Raw genomic sequence first — 19,894 nt, 5'->3', positions numbered from 1 at the left:
CTGGCCCTCCTTTTGGTACTATCAGTTCCTGGGTGGCCACAATGCAAAACAGTAATATACTCTTGTTGTAAGGATTTTGGAACAATGACTTTTGGACCTTTCCAGATTCTACCATTGTCTGACAAAATCTCATCTCTGTATGGAAAATAGGGTTGTACTTCCACTGGTAAACAAAATTGCTTTGACGACCATCCTCGACTGATAAAGTGGTTGAGTTTCTGAAGAATTGGGTCTCTGGCTGTATAACGTCTAAGCTCATCAAAACATGTGGAAGAAAAATTTCTCACTGTCATAACTTCAAAATCAAGTTTCTCATTTCCATGCTGTTCTGTGGTTTTTCTGGGTGATCTGGATAATGTATCAGCAAGATAAAGAAGTTTGCCTTTCGTATAGACAAGATTGAAATTATAGCTCTACAATTTGAGCATCATAGGTTGCAATCTGGCAGGAGCTATATGCATATGCTTTCTCAAAATAGTGACTAGATGTTAGTGATCTGCTTCAATTTGGATAGGTCTACCATAAATATAATCATGGAACTGCGTACATGCAAACACAATTCATAGGTTCATAGGTGTGTACTAGGCTAATGGCCCTGGAGCCTTTACAAGCCTAGCCTATAGGATTACCCTGGCATTATGCCATCCAACCTTAGTTCCCAGTGCCTCTGTTGAGTAGAGCCACTGGAGTGATCCCTGGGGTGAATTTTCTATTTCCCATCCACTCATCAAGATTTCTCTTGAAGAGGGCCAGTGAGGTGCTCTGTTTGACATGTATGGGAAGTCTATTCCAGAGCATGGGCAGTCTCTGGGTTATGAACCTGTCCTTCCAGCATGTTCTGTTGATTATGGTAATGAGGTTGAGGTCTCTGGAGCATGTAGTGTGGAGGGATTGGGATTTCTTTAGATGTAGCATTTCTAACAGAGCTGGGTCAGACATGGCTTTGTAAGTCAAGCAGAGATCGCCTCTATGTAGTCAATATGAGGCAGAGAATAGTTGGAGTTTTTTGAGTCTGTCCATATAGGACAAGTGTTTAAGGCCTAGGATCCTCTTTGTGAGGTACTTCTGTGGCCTCTCCAGTTGTTGCAGGTGTCTAGTGAGGTACACATAGCTTTGTAAGTCAAGCAGAGATCACCTCTAAGTAGGTGATATGAGACAGAGGCATCTATATCATATTATCGAAGAGACATTACAGTGAATGCCTCTTCACTGACATGAAAAGAGCGAACCACGAATTATGTGAATGGCTGAATCAGCGATTTGTCATCAGCGTAAATTTGCCCCTTTCCCCAGTGTAGTGTGATCTTGGTGTTGGTATATTTAGTTAGGGGGGTGTGGTTTGACTTATTGTTTGTGGTATTTCGTTTCTGGCTGGATCAATGATTTTTTTTCCTGAGCAAAGAAATCGCTGATTCAGCCGCAGTTCACTCTTTTCAGGTCAATAAAGAGGCATTCATTGTAATGTCTCTTCGATAATTTAATATAGACCCAAGACAGAGAATAGCTGGAGTTTTTTGAGTCTGTGTAGGACATGTGTTTAATGCCTACGATCCTCTTCATGAGGTACTTCTGTGGCCTCTCCAGCTGTTGCAGGTGTCTAGTGAAGTACATGCCAAATGGGGCATTATACTTAATGATTGGTCTAATGAGGGAAGAGTAGAGAGAGATGATGACCTCTTTCTTCCTGGATGCAAAACCCTTAGTAATGAGATGTGCCGCATAGAAGGACTTTCTGACCACAGTGGCAATGTGGTAGTCAAAAGGGAGGTTGCTGTCAACCTGTGTTCCCAGCTCTCTTATAACGCCTTCTGTGTTCAGTGGACTACCATCATGTGGTAAATCATAGGAACTGGGTTTTTCCCAAAGAGGATGACTACACATTTTTTGGCACTGTGCTTAAGGCCATGGTTCTGACACCAGTCGTTGGTCTCATTGAGGCCTTTCTGTAGGATATCAACATCACTTGGGGAGTTAATAATGGCTAACAACTTGAAATCGTCTGTGAATTTTTTGCATGTTGGCCTGGACTTCTGAGAAGTAGATACCAAACAGGACAGGAGAAGACCCAGGACCAATCCCTGTGGGACTCCACTCGTAACTGGTCAGCAGTCTGACTTGGAGTCAGCTACTTTCACACTGTGGGTTCTGTCTGTGAGCCAGTTTGCAACCCACCTAGTGATATAGGGATTGATGCCTAGCTTAGTGAGTTTTTCTATGATTCCTGAGTGGGGAATGGTATCAAAGGCCTTGGCCAGATCAAGGTAGGCTGTATGAACCACCTTGCCTTCATTCACAGTTCTGGTGATTGACTCAAAGAAGTCGACCAAACTGTATGGGTTCCAGAGTTTGGAGATTCCTTATATCCTTGTTTATTAGGTCCATGATGATGCATTCCATAGCTTTGCATATCAGACTTGTCAGGCTAATGGGGCAATAGTTCCCACGGTCTGTAGTCTCTCCTCCTTTATGGAGAGGGATGACTATATCAGTGCACCATTTGGTAAGGACAAAGAATTGAGGTGAGGCTGTGATTGAATAGGGCACACAGGTGAGGTGCCATTTCACTCGGTAGTTCACGTAGAACACAGCCAGGGATATTATCAGGTCCCATAGAAGCTGTATTCTTGGTGTTGGGCAGTGCTGTTTTAACCTGTGCAGCAGTAATACTAGGTGCCTGGCAATCTACTGGTATTGTGATTGGTCCATTGGGGGGGACAGGGGTATAGTTGGCACTGAATCTGTCGGCCAGTGTACTGGCAATATCTTTTGGCTCAGTATAGGAGGTACCATTGTGCAGTAGCTCAGAGCAAATCTGGGTATTGCCGTGGAGATTCTTTACATAACTATAGAGGGCCTTGTGGTTGCCTTTACAATCTGCTGCAATTCTGTTTTCATAGCTAGCTTTAGAGGATTTGATGAGGGATCTCAACTTTTTGTTGAGGCTGATAAGGGAGTCTTTCCAGTCTTGGGACTTCACCTTATTCCGCATCAGTTTACTCCTTCTGTTGTAGAGTTTGTTTATGGGAGGGGACCAACAGATTGGCTTCCTTTTTTTGGAGGAGAGCGTCTTGGTTCTATTGAGTATGGTGGTTAGGCAAGTTCATTCTAGAGAAAACAGTTCTTTCTCTGTCTGTGCAAAGTGCATTTCAGTTTGGGCTAGAGTTCTGGATGTATAGGCTACTGGTCTACCCTCTTGAAGAATGACTGCACCAAGACCAAATTTCGAAGCATCACAAGAAAGAGTAACTGGTTTGTGAACATCACAGTATCTGAGAGTTGGTGGACTGGCGATTCTCTCTTTCAGGACGTTTAATGCCCTTTGGTGTTGTTCTAACCATGACCAGGATACATCTTTGTGTGCCAGCTCTCTGAGCGGTGCTGAAAGTTGGCTCAAGTCTGAAATGAACTTGTCTAGGTAGTAAACCATGCTAAGAAAACATTGTAAGGCTTGAACATTGTCTGGAGCTGGCATCTCGAGAACTGCCGTTTGGTTTGAAGGATCTGGTCGTAAGCCTGAACTGGTAAACAAATGACCAACATAAGTAACTTCTCATAGCCTAAATTTGCACTTCTGAGGATTCAGCTTAAGATTCACTTTGCATGCTCTTTCCAGAACTTTCTTAAGGTTTCTGTCATGCTCAGCTTCACCATTACCTTCTACTAGAATATCAGCCACTATAATAGCACACGGATACCCAAAAAAATTTGCTCCATTGTATGCTGGAAGACTTCACTGGCAGAATTTATCCGAAATGGCATTCTCAAAAATCTGTACCTGCCAAAAGGAGTACTGGAAGTAGTTAGCAATGAAGATTTTCGGTCAAACAAAATTTGCCAAAATGAGCTCTCTGCATCTAAGACAGAAAAAACAGTGCCATTTGGCATAAAAGCAACTACTTCTTCAACTGTACACATTGGATGATGAAGTCTTTTCAGTGCATTGTTCAAACGTTGTGGATCAATACATATTCTAATATCATCTGAGCTTTTCTTATGAGCAATGACCATGGAAGATACCCATTCTGTTGGTTCTGCAACTGGACAAATTACACTTTGCTGCACCATTTTATCTAGCTCAGCCTTGACTCTGTTCTGCATAGCTACTAGAACTGTCCGAGCTGGCCTAACAACTAGACTGACTTCAGGGTCTAACTTCATGCAGTACACAACTGAGAGTTTGCCTAGTTTGTCTTTGAAAAGATCAGCATAGGTAGAAAAAATACACTGAAATTAGAACAGTGGCCTTTCAAGCTACCATGGTGGACTTCCTTATTAAATTAAAGCATTCCCATTGTCAAACTGTCTCTGAGGCCTAATAATGACTGTACATGCCTTTTGACCATGTAAAATTGCAAGTCATAGCTGTTCTCAGCAGAGTAACTTGAAATCACTACTGAACCTTCGGTTTGAGTTTCTTCACCACCATAAGCAACAAGCTTCACACACTTTGCCAAATTCAACTTCTCACCAGCACATACCTTACCAAATGTTTCTGCTGACATAACATTGCACTTTGAACCTGTGTCAACTTTGAGCTCTGTGGGTCTTCCATTTATCCGAACAGTACAAAATATTTCATTCTTTGCCCATAAAACTACTGCATTGACTGCTTCATTAAGCACAGGCACAGTACACCATCAACATAAAAAGTAGGGTCACAGCTTTCTAATTGATCAACCTGTCTCTTTGAGTGTTCTCTTTTAACAAAAGAACATCCCTTGTTTGATTTACACAACCTTTTGAAATGATTCCACTTATTGCATTTGTGGCATTGTTGACCAAAAGCTAAGCACTTTTCTCTTTTGGGCTCATGATCTGCACCACAATTGCAACAGCTGACTATGAAAGTGGGTAAGGTTACATGTTTTGTGTTTGCTGACTCACTGTTATGCTTCACTGGAGACTGTGTGTACTCTGGAATTTTCTAGAAAAGTACAGTGTTTCTCTGTGAATGTTGCAGAGTTTACAGTTGTTGCCATGTGCTTGGGCCTGTTTTTTTTTAACCACCTGTTGCATACTATCAACATGAGCACTAGAAGATACTGGAAGCATGCATTTTTTATTTGTAAGCATATTTGTGTGCTTTTCTGTGAGCTCATATATCTGACAGATCTCAATGGCCTTATTCAAAGTTAAATCACCATCATTAACTAAAATCTTTCTCACAGCATCATCTTTAATACCACACACGTCTGTCTTTTATCAACTCATCCCTTAAATCATGAATCTGCATGTTTTAGCTTTGTTTCTCAAGTCAGTTATATATGCTGCATAATCTTCCCCAGGCTTTTGATCTCTTGTGTAAAATAAGTGCCTTTTCATTGTAATACTTGTTTGAGGGTTACACATTTCTCTAAATCTACTTATTAAGCACTCGGGGTCTTCTCTTGACTCAGCCGGTACCACTATATAACAGTTTTCCCCCTCTCCTGCAAATGCAGCAGGTGTATACACAAATGAATGCTCTCTTTCTATGGCTTCTGAACCCACCAAATTAAGCAGAATAAATGCCCTTGTACAGTCGTCTTTTATCAGAAAATGCAGCTTTTATGAAACTATTGTACTCTTGCTCAAACACTCTCCAATTCTCTGCAATATTATTATCAAATACTAGTGAAGTTGGTCTATGAAATCCTTCAGTCATGCCAACAAATTATGCCCAAACACACTGAAAATGGCCCTTTTAATTATGTATAAACATGCACACACAGCCAGTATTTGTAATAACATCCAAATTCACAATAAACTTTTCAAAATATTGTACTTTGCAACATATGCTTTGAAATGGCTGTATTTTGTGAAATAACTGCACTGTAATACTGCACAATCATGTAAATTCTCTGTATACTCTGGATAGCTTGAATAGCTTTAATTAATGCAAAAAAAGTATGTGCCATAAGCCACTTTGAAAAAATGCAGTCGTTTTCCTTATTTTATTCATTTTTTTTTGTGATTTGGACTTTATTTTTAACGTTAAGGAAACAGTCACCTCTTCTTCAGATAAACACAGCAAAGCAAAGTAAGTAAAAACTAAAAAGCAGAAAGGCTGCTGGCTTGTGAAACAAGCAGTTAGCTTCAGTTAGTATTTAGTATTTAGTATAAATTTTAAATTTCCAGCTGATTGAGAGAGATGCTTGCTATCTCTAAATAACTCAAATAACTCTCCGGTTCAGTAGTAGATGAATATTCTTTAATAATATGAACCAATACAGTCAGACAAGCGCTTTCGCTATAATAAGCTTCCTCAGGTCTATCTATTTTCCGTAGTTATTCAAATATTTTTTCAATATGTCGCAGTTTCGAACATTTTGTTTACTTAGAAATTTGTTAAGAGCATTCTGAGTGCTTCTTTTCATATTTTGTGAATAAGAAATCATTTAAGTAAACTTTGATACCCGAAATACCTTTATGACGTGTTTTTTACGAATTAAACATGCAGTGGGGATGATCCACTCCTCTATATTCATCCACCTTTAACTGAGTGCCTTCTCGGTTTAGAATCTGAATTTCTGAATCCCATTCTGATACCATATCACTCCTCTTGCTTTCCATTACAGATAAACATGTGGGGTACTTCGTTTACATGCTTTATTACAAAGAAACACATCAGGATGGATAGCAGCAGTACAAAATATAAACAAACTGATTAACTGACAGACTACACAGACATACATGCTTACATCTCATCAGCTTACTACAAAATGGCAGTGAGGCTTGCACTTGCTCAGCATTTATATACTTGTGCAAGCTCCTAGAAAGCTTCTTAAAGGTGTACATACATATTGATCTACAATAAGAAACATCCAAATTCAAAAAAACACATGAAGGTAACCGTTACCAATACCAGTAGTCTTAAAACAAAATGCCCAACCTTGAGGCTCACCTGTATTTAGAGCCCATCACTATCTCTAATTACTGAAAAACGAAGTTCTGTTCTCACAATAACTTTCCATCTGTGTTGTCCATTTTCATTCTTCCTCAACATGTGGGTTCGGATTCAATCCTCAGATTCGACTCTGCTGCTTTTTACAGCTCGTAAATACTGCAAACTCTCGAGCTCCTCCCTTACTCATAATGCTCTAGTCCCCCTCCATACCACCGATCTTGTTTGCTGCCTTTTGTTGCTAAATAACAATGTAAGAAATAATGGTTACTTGTAAAACCACTATCTGGAGCTCAAAAAACAGGAACTTTGGTTCCCATAGTATCTTCTCATTCTTCCAGAAGTCATAAACAAAAAGGTAGGGGTCTTGAGGGAGGGGAGTTGAGGAAGAATGAAAATGGACAGCACAGATGGAATGTTATGGTGAGTGCATAACTTCTTTATCTGATGTAATTGATTTTTATTCGTTCCTTAACATGTGGGACAGAGTCCTCAGCTGCCTGAATCCTGGGTGGACTGTAAGAAAGGATATTCCTGACGACTGTTGAGCTGAAGGCTGCTCTTCCCCTAGAGACCAGATCAACTTTGTAATGACTAATGAAAGTAAGAGGATTAGCCCAAGTAGTTGTAGCACAAATATCGTCCATGGATGATCTGGATAGAAATACTGAAGAGACTGCCATGGATCTGGCTGAATGAGCCCTCAAGCTTTTTGGCAAAGATAAACCCAGTTTGTTGTAGACAAAGGAAATGCAAAATCAGGTAGCCACTTATCTAAAGTTACTTCAGTAAATGGCTTTCCCAGTCTTGATTCTGAAAAGGAGACAAATGACCTGATTTTCTGAATTTTTCAGTTCTATGCAGATAGAAACATAATTGTCTGTGAACGTCCAACAAATGTAAAATGTATTCCCATTTTGTTCAAGAAATTTGGAAAGAAAACTGTGATACTGATAGACTGATTAATGTTGGATCCTGACACCACCTTAGGAAGAAGATATGGATTGGTTTGTAAGGACATTATCTTTATGCAAAATTAAATAAGGAGGTTTAGAAGATAAGGCTTGAAGTTCTGAAACTCTCCTAGGTGATGTTATGCCTACCAAAAATATAGCTTTCCAAATTAAAATTTTAATTCACACCTTGCAGCCGGTTCAAATGGTGATTAAATCAGGGCCTGTAACACTAAATTCAAATCCCATAGTGGAGTAGGATCTTTAAAGGGAGCGGGTCTCTGTAAAAAGGTTCCTTTTATAAATGCTTTACAGAGTCATGATGAAGCTAAGGTAGAATTGCCAACTCCTATATGAAAATTAGAAATGGCAGCTAATTGTACTTTAACCATTAAAGAACTATCCCTTTCATTAAAAACAGTAGCCAAAAATTCAAGAACTTTAATACTCATGTTGAAAAGGGGTCAGTGTCTTTCTGTTGTGCCCAAAAAACAAATCTTTTCCATTTACTTTTGTAAATCTTCCTAATGGAAGCTTTGTGAGAAAATAAAAGAATATGATGAACAGGGGAGGAGAGCCGAGGTTGTCTAGCTATCAGTGGAATTGGGGAAACCATGCGTTCAACTTTAGGGCAAACATTGTCTGGCTGAATTATGTCTGTCGGGTGATACAGAAGGTCTGAAATTGGATCCAGGATCCAAGAAGAATGAATGAGATGAGACCAAAGGAAGGGGAACCAAATCTGATGAGGTCAGTAAGGGGCAATGAAGATGACTGTGCTCTTAAATCGAGATGCTTTCTGAAGAAACTTGGGGAGTAGAGGAGCTGGAGGACAAGCATAGAAGAGACTGAGGGGCCAGTCATGGATGACAGCATCTCTTGGTGACTCGGCAGTGGGTGGATCAAGGCAAAGAACTGCTGCACTTGTTGTTGAGGGAAGATGCAAAGAGGTTGCAGCACAGCTGACCCCACTGGCAGTATACTTTCTCCATAATTTTCTTGTTGAGAGACCACTCATGAGGCACCAGAATGGACCTCTCAACCTGTCTGCTATCACACTGGATTTTCCCAGAATGTGCATTACTATCAGAAATAGATTGGATGAGATTGCCCTTTACCACACTCTCATAGCTTTTAAACTTAAGTGGTAAAGTCTAGTCCCTTCATGTTTGTTGATGCACTAGACTACTGACATATTGTCCATCTGAATAGCAATAGTCCCTGAAGGGGGAGAATCTTTTAAGGCCCGGAATGCTAGGAGAACTGCTCTCATTTCTAGGAGATTGATATGTGTATTAGCCTCTTCTGGGGACCAGGTGCCTTGGACCGTATTTCCCAAGAAGTGCCCCCAAACCAAATTGGCATGCATTAATGGTCACTATGGGCTTGGGGCTGAGGAAGTATGAAAGGGTGGCCTTGTAAAATCTGTTCTAAACAATTCCACCACCTCAGGTACATTCTGCATGCCTGAGTTATTTTGATCTGGGTGGACAAAGGCTGAGATGGACCACTGAATTTCTATGGTCCATTTAAGAATTCTTATATGACATATTGCCAGTGGAATGAAAATTATGGCAGCAGACATTGACCCTAAAGCCTGTAGAATCAGTCTGGCTGACAGTGAGGAATTCTGAATTATTTCTGACTTGAAATCTAATAGTTCGCACCCTTGGCAAGGGAAGGGAAGCTGTCACTGATACAGTATTGAACAAGGCTCCTATGAATTCTAGCACTTGCATTAGTTCTAGCTGAGATTTGTTGAGATTAATGGTAATGCACAGAAGACAGCACAATTGCTTTGATCAATAAATGCGTGGTCAGAGCCGCTATGAGCCAGTCATTCGGGTAAGGAAACACTTGGAATCCATGCACTCTCAAGTGAGCTACTACTACTACTGCCATGCACTGGGTGAACACCCTGGGGCTGTAGTGAGGCCAAATGGCAGTGCTCTGAACTGTAATGACTGACTCCCAGCCAGAAGAGTAGGTATCTCCCAGATCACTTGTTTATTTTTATGTGATAGTACACATCCTGAAGATCTATTGGCACAAGTCGTCCTTGTGCAGAAAAGGTAAAATGGATTGTACCATGACCATCCAGAACTATGTATACTGAACAAATTTGTTCAGATTGCTGAGATCCAAAATGGTCTCCAATCCCCTATTTTCTTTGGCAATAAAAAAATCTTGAGTAAGTTCCATATTCATTCTGTTCTGGGGGGACCTCTTAGATGACTCTTTTTTCTAGCAGCTTTTTTTATTTCTACAGCTGCTGCTTTCCTCTGAATGGGTAGAACATTGAGAATTTTGTTTACTGTTGAAGGAGGGGATAGGGAAAAGGGTATTATGTAACCTCTGGAAATAATCCTCTGCATCCATGTATCTTTGTAATGTCTTGCCCAGGTCTTTGGTGCAGGGATAGATGACCCCCCAACTGCCTCCAGAGGTGGACAATCAGGCATCCTTTCAGGAGCACTGGTAGGGTCTGTCAGAAAAGGAATCTCTGGATCCCTGGTTCTGCAGGCCTCCTCTGTCACATAGGCAGCATCTTCCATTAAAGTTCCACCCTCTGCCCCTGGGGATCTATCTCCATGTTGATCATGGAAAGGACCCTGGGACTTTCTAAACCACACTTTTCAACCACCTCATTGATTCCTAGAGAAGGTTCTTTGAGCAGTTGAAAAACATATGCCCACTGTAGACAGGGTCTTACCATCTTGCTCACACCTGGAGAGTGTGTCTTTACTTTAGGGCCAAGCAAAGAACTTCTATCAAAGGGTGCATTGACAAAGGAGGACTTGAAGGTCTCCACCAAATCACACAGGTGCAACTAGGAATGTCTTGCAATCGAAATGCATGTGAAATGAGTTTCATGGATGAATTTGCAATGGACTGTAGGGTTGCCAGCTGTGAGGCAATGGAAGTCTATGCCTCAGCAGTTATTGTTCCAGAAAGGGATTTGGAGAATTCTTTATCCAAATCCCTCTGAAGTCTGCTGAACTACACCAAATAATTCAGCGACCTAAGTCTGAAAGTCACTGAAGCGTAAACACTCTTCCCAAATATGTCCAGCACCCTAGACTCCCTGTTGGGGGGTGCTGAACAGATGAACTGTGCTCCACAAGTTCTATCTTTGTGGCTGCCTCTATGATCATGACATCTACTGGAACTCCTTTGTCCAAGAACTCTCTTTCCTACAGTGGTGCCAGGATCCCATCTGGTCTCTTAGGGATTGGATCAACAGAATCGGGTTCCTTCCATGCCTGCTGAGAGAACAAATCAATGAGCTCATCGGCGGGCAGAGTAACCCAGGAAGTAGATGGGCCAGACCCAAATGCCTCCAGAAATACTGATTCCTCCTGGGAAGGAATATCTGTAGACCAACCACCCCTTTGCTTAAGGATCTCCAAAATGTCTCCAAAGGAGACGTCATCAAGTGGTGATCTTGGTGACCTTTCCTCTTCATCACAGTTGGTATCTTCCATAACCGACTCCTGATGGGATGCTCTAGAGAAGTTTCAGAAGATATAATTATACCCTGCTGGGTAGTCTGGAGACTTTGGGCTGTCTGTCCCTGTGGAGTAGAGTGTTGAGGCTCAAGGCACAAAGACATATGGGTACTTATGTATTATTGCAACCAGATTCCTAAGCTGTCATAATTTGTAATGTTTTCACAAAATGATGTCTGTTAACCTAGGAAGGGGTGTGTAAACTCTTAACTACTATTCTGTCAGATTGTTTTTCACATAGGAAGAGGAATAATGGCAAAATTCCTCTTCCCAGGTAGCGTCCTTTCCTGATCTACAAACATGACTGTTCCTTCTGAATTATTGTTAATGTTAAAACGACTGAAACTCAGCACATTCCCAACAAGACAAGCAGCCCATTTCCAAGCCATTTACATGCTGACACATAAATCTACAATTGTTAAAATCGGTACATATTTCTGTGAACCATTCAGCAGTTACAGCACCTCTTATTACTAGTATAAGTGGCTGTTGGGAGTAAACAACTTCAGATTAACAGTACTATCTCTGTGACGAGAGATAACTATTAACATCCCTGACACAGGACTTCCACTGGAAAGCAAGGCAGCAGTCTCTGAGGAATCACTATCCTGTTACTTACTATTCCTTACAGGCACCTTTGCTTTTGAAGATTAGTGCCCATGAAAAGTTAGATGGTATATTCATGAGCAACTTCCCTTTGCTAAGGTTGTAATCAGGAATGCAGGATTTGTAATGCAGTGTACCACTGTGGAGTTCACCAGAATAAATAAAGTATGCCACCCAGGAATAGAAAGTTTGACCACTATTCCTCTTCCTGCCTCATACTCAGTGTGACACAATAATACTTATTTGTTTACATACCCCTTTTAAGGTTAAGATAACTATTTTTGCTCAAACATAACAAAATATTCCTCTTTGGAAATCTGATTGCTATATTACATAAGTACCAACATATGAGATCCAAAAAGAAAATTTTGGTCAGGGTGTTCATGTAGTGATCTGGGTTTAGGCTTGTCCACCTGGTGAACAGAACTTCCCTGGCTGAGGTCAAATGTCAGATGAAGCATATGGACAGGGATTATCTCCCTATTTTGAAGTTTTACCTGTGTTTATAGACACAGGTGTTTGGACACCTATCAGCAGCTTATTCTGTAGGCATTACATATTATGGGTGGGGTTGTTACAGTCCATACTCCACGGTGAGGGGTGTTCCCATTCACATTTGACTATTACCTGTATACAGTCATACGGGGATTATTATTTTTGGACATGAAGTGACTACAGGTATGCAGTTGTACATTACACAAGTGTGAAGGGCTGTGCCTGTAAATATGTACAGACCATACCTCTAAACCTCTTAGAGCACTGAACCTGCGCAAAACCTACACGATGGGAGGACAATTAGGGACACATTTTAATGATTGCTCTTACAACATGCTGGAGGGACAGATTCATAACCCAGAGTCTCCCTTCACTCTGGAATAAAATCCCAGTCCAGGTTAGGCAGAGTCCCTCATTGACTCTCTTCAAGAGGAATCTTGATGAGTGGATGGGAGATCGTAGGTTTACCCCGGGTATCACTTCTGTGTCACTGTTAGACAGGGGCACAGTATATTAACCTCAAAAAAGGGCATAGCAAAATTAATTTAAAATGGGTGGCAAAAGCCAAGCATACTCTGGCTAGGCTTATAAATGCCCTAGGGCAGATAGCCTAGTATGAACCTATGAACCTATGAAAATCCAAGGGGGGAATTGTCTGTTCTCTAGAAGATAACACTCTCTCCCACTGCAAAAGCAGAATGCTCAAGGGAGAAGAATGCAGATGGGACTGAGAAGACATGCCTCTGGACCGTCAGCTCTCTCTGACCTGAAGGCAATCTACCCGAGGCAGAAGTCAGAGCTGAGCAGTCTAATGCCGAGGCTCTGAGGGGCAGAGATGGCTCTGACAGCTTTAGAGTTGACTGTAACATCTTGGATCCAACAAAGATGCTTCGGCTCTCCTATAAAATAATTCTAGTTTTTAAGGAAAGGTGGCATAGTCAAAGTGTTGTGAGTATTGGTTTCACACAAATCCTTAAAATAATTCACTGCAAGAAAAATAAATAGTTGAAGGATTAGATATCTCATACTTAATGTGGCAAATCTCAGTCTTGAATAATTAATCACAGTAGCCCCAGTCATAATAATCTCTTAAAAACTGTTTAGAATTACCAAACAAAAATCAATAACTGAGGATTCACAGAAAGTAAAATACTGTATCACATCACCATCAGTTTAATAGTTCTCTGGAGTAGTTGGGCTAAACTGGGTATATCCTGACCAGATCCATTACTTCCATGACTGAAGATAAATAAGTTCAGGTAAACTCCCCTAGGAACCAGCAGTAGTAGCAGTAGCAGTAGTAGTAGTAGCAGTAGTAGTAGTAGCAGTAGTAGTAGTAGCAGTAGTAGTAGTACTAGCTATAGTAATAGCAGTAGTAGCAGTAGTAGTAGTAAAAGTAGTAGTAGTAGCAGCAGCAGCAGCAGTAGTAGTAGTAGCTGTAGTAGTAGTAGCAGTAGTAGTAGTAGTAGTAGCAGTAGTAGTAGCAGCAGTAGTAGTAGTAGCAGTAGTAGTAGTAGTAGTAGTAGTAGCTAGTAGCAGTAGCAGTGGTAGTAGCAGCAGCAGTAGTAGTAGTAGCAGTGGTGGTAGCAGTAGTAGCAGCAGCAGTGGTAGCAGTGGTAGTAGTAGCAGTAGTAGTGGTGGTAGTAGCAGTAGCAGTGGTAGTAGTAGCAGTAGCAGTGGTGATAGCAGCAGTAGTAGTAGTAGCAGTAGTAGTAGCAGTGGTAGCAGTAGTAGTAGCAGTAGCAGCAGTAGTAGTAGTAGTAGTAGTAGTAAAAGTAGTAGCAGCAGCAGCAGCAGTAGTAGTAGTAGTAGCAGTAGTAGTAGTAGCTATAGTAATAGCAGTAGTAGTAGCAGTAGTAGTAGTAGTAGTAGCAGTAGTAGCAGCAGTAGTAGTAGTAGTTGTAGTAATAGCATTAGTAGTAGTGGTAGCAGTAGTAGTAGTAGCAGTAACAGTAACAGTAGTAGTATTCATAGTAACAGTAGTAGTAGGGGGGGTAACATCAATAATAAACTTGAAATAGCAGAGTATAGATGGATTTTACATTTAGATGCCAATAAATTTCCAGGACTAAATGCAGCAGTCAGCATTAAGCCTATTAAAAAATAAACAGATGAAGTTATAGTTAAATGTATTATTTTTGTTTATATATACATATTTTTAGTAGATTTTTGAATGTGTAGCTTTAGGGTTTTAATTGTATAATTGTATTATCATATAATTAGTCAGGGGATTTGATTGGTTGGCTGTGTCTCTGTTTTAAATAAATAATTGAATGTGTTTGAATGGTAATTTGTAAACCACTGAAGAAAAGTCTTGTACCTGAAAGCTTTGTGAATTTTTTCACTCATTTATTATTAAAGTTTTATATGCTTTCCAACTTTGTCAGTCCATTTTTTTGGAAACAAAGTGCTAAAATAATATCAAACCAAAATAAGCATCTTAAAATGACATCTACCACAGAGCTATGAAACAAATGAAAAAGATTTCACAAAAATAACAAAAAAGCCAGAGGCATTTTTAATTTTCTGCTCAGACTTCTAGGTTATAGTTGTATCAATCAGAGTGGGGCAAATCAGACATTGGTATCCTCAGCAAAAATATGTGAACTCATGTTACAAGATAAAATGGACATTCCCAGCTAGCTAGGAGATATAATGCCTATAACATGTCCAGGATCTCCTTGGAGTCATGCCTGGTTCACCTACCAAGGGGAAGCTCCTTACGGTGGTCATCACTATGTCCCCAAACCACCTCACTGATTCCTTTCAGTTAAAAGTTTCAGGTAGCTTTACTCCATATAACCCTAAATGGCCAGGTTCCAAATCATTTAACAGAGTGATACCAGCCACACTGTCAAGGAACCCTCTCGCTGATGCTTATATTTGTGATCGCATTCTTTGGTCACTGTGTAAAGTGTGTGACTACAGGCAAGGATGACGACATAGTGACCAGTAAATTAGTTTAGTAAAATAACTGCAATACTAATGCCACTGTACCAGTCGAGAAATCAGTCTCTTTTCCCCTGGAGCATCATTTGTGAACAAAAATCAAGACTGTTAAACTCCCGCACTTAGTTAATCTGTACTATGAAGCCCAATGATCTCTGATTTCAAGCTACTGATTTTTAGTCCAGCTGCTTCAAATTCAGCAGAAAACTACTCCAATGCATGCCAGAGATGAGTTATTTGAAGCAAGGAGGAAATCCTTACATTCCAAAGCTGGAAGCTCTCCATGGAGAGAAACATATCTGACTACATGAGGCATATCAGATGTGGCTAAATGCTTAAAGGGGAAAAAAATGATAAATATAAAGGTTATCAGTAGTTGTGAACATGTTACTGCACAATCTTATCCTTTGCTCACAGTAAAACAAAAATGGGTTTAAGCTACATTTTACAGTTTTAAAATGGAAGACGATTACCAAGCTCCATGGGCAATTGTTTCTGTAGAGACAGGCTGCAGCAAATAACTGCTATATTTGTTCTAAAATATATGGGAGCTCTACCTTTGTTACTATATGTAGGAACATAATGGCTTTGACTGACTGTGTCAAAGATATCTCAAAGAACGCAGTGAGTTAAATATGGTTGACAAAATAGTATCTGGTATAGAAGTAAGGGACATCCAAGTCTTAAGATTAATATAGTACTGAACCTGGCATTCTGAAAAAGAAGTAAACCTGCCGTCTTCATAAAAAATGGCTGTAATTATGATTTTCCCATGTTCATGGGTGTCAAGCTATACTAATAAACTACAGGTAATGAAGGGTGAACATGTAGTGCTAACCATAGACAGCATTTGCTCTTATTTAGAGATTAATAGGTAGGTTCATTCATGGACTCAAGGTGAAGGACATTTTATTACTAGTGAAAACAGGCAGAAAACCTCCTCTTTTTTTAAAGTTTGTTGATCAAAACTCTACACTATTTTCAGATGTGATGATAGCAAAAGTACAGTTGCATAAGTACCACTTACCTGTAACAGCAGATGTTTGTAGAACACACTGCCTTACTGGCGTATGGGTAGTAGTGCCCTGCTACCTTCCCTGTGGCAGTCTGTCAAAGCTCAGAACTCCTCACACTGCCTGTCGGTGAGTGAAGAGGACCAATCACGTGTCAGGACCAGGACAGCCCTTTTCACTCACAGTCAGGACCCTTTAATTTTTCTTGGATAAAACCGGAACAGCAGACGAAATTGTGAATCTGATGAAAAAAAAATAAAATGCAGTAAATGTGCACAATGACCTCAAATAATCATAGCCCCAAAGGGAAAAAAACTGCAGCTATGGCAATTTTGCTGTCAAAACTTTCAAAATAAGCTTTTAATCAATGGAAATAACAGTTGTGAAGGAAGGTTGCCACCAGTCCCGCTATTAGCAGGGCACTTCTGTTTTGGGGTTTTCCATCCTGTCAATCGCAACCAGGGTTGCCAGACATCCCTATTTGAGGGGGACCATCCCAGGATCAGCAGCCCAATCCCGAGTCCCGCACTGCTGGTTAAAATCCTGGTGAAACAGCCTCTGCTTTGTTTTTTGTTTTTTTATTTGCCCATATGGTATTATACAAGCCAATCAGAAAATCACAAAGTGGAGCCACTTCTGTTTAATGAGGAACTGCCTAATGTTCCACACTAAAAAGAAGAGGCTCCACTGTGAGGTTTTTTGATTGGCTCGTATACCAGCATATGGGCCAATTAAAAATCTGAAAATAGAGCTACTTCTGTTTAATATGGAACTGCCTGAAGTACTGCATTAAAGACCTGCTTTCACTGAATCACTGAGGATCTCGATAAAAATTTTACTTATTTCTGGCTTTTTATTGGTAAGTCAGTTATGTCACCAACCCATAACTGCAGGAAGAGTTGTTCCCTTTTAGGGCAGGCTGCTGAAAATCATGTAGCAATTGGCTGCAGTTTGTAGAGGGTGTGGTATTTGCATAAGGAAAAGCCCTAGAAAGCCCCACAGCTGTAGAAGCACTTGCTTCTACAGCCATGGAGGGAAAAGATCTGAAATCATTTTATTACCAGTGCAGAGACAGGCGAGAAGCACGAAAGCCAGCCAACCATTCAGCCAGCCTACCAGTCCAGAAGAAAGCTAGTCATCTAGTCCACCACCCCAGAAAGAAGGCAGCCAACTAGGAAAGCATCCCACCAGCTGAGAAGGAAGGTGTCACACTAACTCACAAGAAAGACAGTCCATTAGCCCGGAAGGAAGGCAGCCACTGGCCCAGGAAGATGCCAGCCAGCCAGCCCAGGAGGACGACAGTCAGACAGCCCAGGAGGACACGAGACAGCCAGGCAGCCAAGGAGGACACCAGCTAGCCAGCAAACCATCCCAGAAGGAAACACACTGGTCATCTAGCCAACCTGCAGCTAAGTAAGCACTGTGGTGGTCTTGTGATGTACTGTAGTGGGAAGTACAACAGTCTCTCAGTGCTAAGCTTTTTAAAAGGTAATTCTTTGGCTGAGTTCAGAGGTAAATTGGGTGCATTGGACACTGCAAATAGATTTTATTGTGGTTGTTTTAGGTACGATTTGCAAGCAGTGATTTTTAACAGTGAACATATGTGTATATGTTTTTTTATATGTTCAGAGGTACAAATAGTGTTTTAAGCATGTTTCTAGTAGATTTTATAACAGCTGTTTCTGGGTAGTTTTTAAGAATTAAATGTTTACAAGTGAAAATGTGTGTGTGTGTATATGTGCTGGCTGGGGGACCTACTATAGGTGTGGAATTCTATATATGCTAGGTGTTTCAGCATTAGTTATTGTTAGTCTCATATACTTGGTTATATGCTGGTTTTCTTTTTTTACTTTTTTGTTTTGCACTTAGGTGTTTGAACATTTTGAGATGTTTTGTTCACTATAGCTCCTATGGCTACAACTGCTTAATAGCACCTTTTTTACAAGTGTTAATTAACAGCTGTGGAACGTTGCACTTCTAACAGTCCAAGCACACCAGTTTTTCAATATTCCTTGTACAATGTAGCTATAATGTAGTAAAAAATATAACATAAAGCATTGGAATAATAGAACATTGGTAATGCTTACATAAATGTTTGCCCAGTAAGGCTTATTTTTACTATTACAAGTGTATAATTTTAAATGGTTTGTAAGAGAGATTTCATTGTGCTGTTATTGTTTAACAGCACACTTTCATTAACTGCACCATTACATTTACAACTTCCATGGTGATATGTGCTTGGCCACACCCTCTACCAATGACCATACTGACCACACCCTGTGTCCCACTCTGGACTGCTGAAAAGGTGGCTACCCTACTGTGAATTACTAGTGGTTCTGGCAGCATGGGGCAATGAGAAGACTGCACTGAAATGGCCTTAGTACAAACACTGAGTTAAACAATCAGAAATAATAAAAACACTTTAAAAACCCCACAGAAACTCAGAAATGGCTTAAAATAAGCAATATACATATTACACTGTAAGAGAAATCACACTAAAAGTATATACACATTTTAAAAAAAGAAAAAAACAAGCAAATCAGCAGAATACACTATTCCAAATACACTATTCCAGCACTGATAGAAACAGGCAGAGGAAATAAATAAACCCCCAATGCAATTTTGTATCTGAGATCATTCTCTGACTGTAGCACAAGAAAACTGAAAGGTTCCTGTCTGTGAGTATGAAGGGCTGTCCTGGTCCTGACAAGTGATTAGTATTTCCCACTAACAGACAGACAGTGGGAGGAGTTTTGAGCTTTGACAGACTGCCACAGGGAGGGGAGCAAGGCACCACTACCCATATGCCAATAAGGTAATGTATTTGTGGAACATGTGATTAGTTAAACGTTTTGCTCAGTTATGTGGAAGTCTCTTTGGAGCTGTGCATCTACATCAGCATGCACTATCTATGTTTTTCTTCTTTTCAGAAATGCTATAGTGCCACCTGGATATTTCCACATAATATACCTATGCTGTAAAAACAAAGAAACCAAAAATCCACTTTTAAATTAAAGATTTTAAAACTAAATGCATCCATCCACAGCCCCTTTTTCCCCATTTTCATACATGGGATTAATGCATCCCAGCAATAGACACAATCATCTGGAGCCAATGTTTACACCACCAGGTGCTAGCCTTGCCACTATTGTTAGTCCATGTCACACATGCACACACACTTCCATCTGTGGCCAATTTAGTGTGTCCACTCCAACTACTGCATGTCTTTGTAATGTGGGAGGAAACCATATTCCACAGAGAAAACACACACAAACACAAGAGGACATGCAGACTCCACACAGAAGGCACCCCAGCTGAGAATCAAAGTGCTGTGAGGCAATAATGCTAACTGCTCCACCACTGTACTTAACATAAAACTTCAAGTATTCAATACAGGGCAGTATCAGCACAAACCATCAAAAGAAAAGTAATATGTTGTTTTACTGGTCTCGTTTTTTAACTAAAGTTATCCCTGCATTGACATGC

At 40.4% G+C, this 19,894-nt stretch overlaps 1 protein-coding gene across 2 annotated transcripts in view; it reads right to left on the bottom strand.

The window, feature by feature from the left end:
* STKLD1 (serine/threonine kinase like domain containing 1) overlaps positions 1-19,894 on the bottom strand; it is a 636,164-nt gene that overhangs the window by 220,492 nt on the left and 395,778 nt on the right. The gene's annotated exons all lie outside the window — the stretch shown is intronic.

This window comes from Protopterus annectens, chromosome 16.part0, assembly GCF_019279795.1.
Source record: "Protopterus annectens isolate FY-2018-M chromosome 16.part0, PAN1.0, whole genome shotgun sequence".
Taxonomy (NCBI): domain Eukaryota; kingdom Metazoa; phylum Chordata; order Ceratodontiformes; family Protopteridae; genus Protopterus; species Protopterus annectens.
The sequence above is the reverse complement of the archived record's forward strand: the minus strand, read 5'-3'. Positions and strand labels throughout refer to the sequence as shown.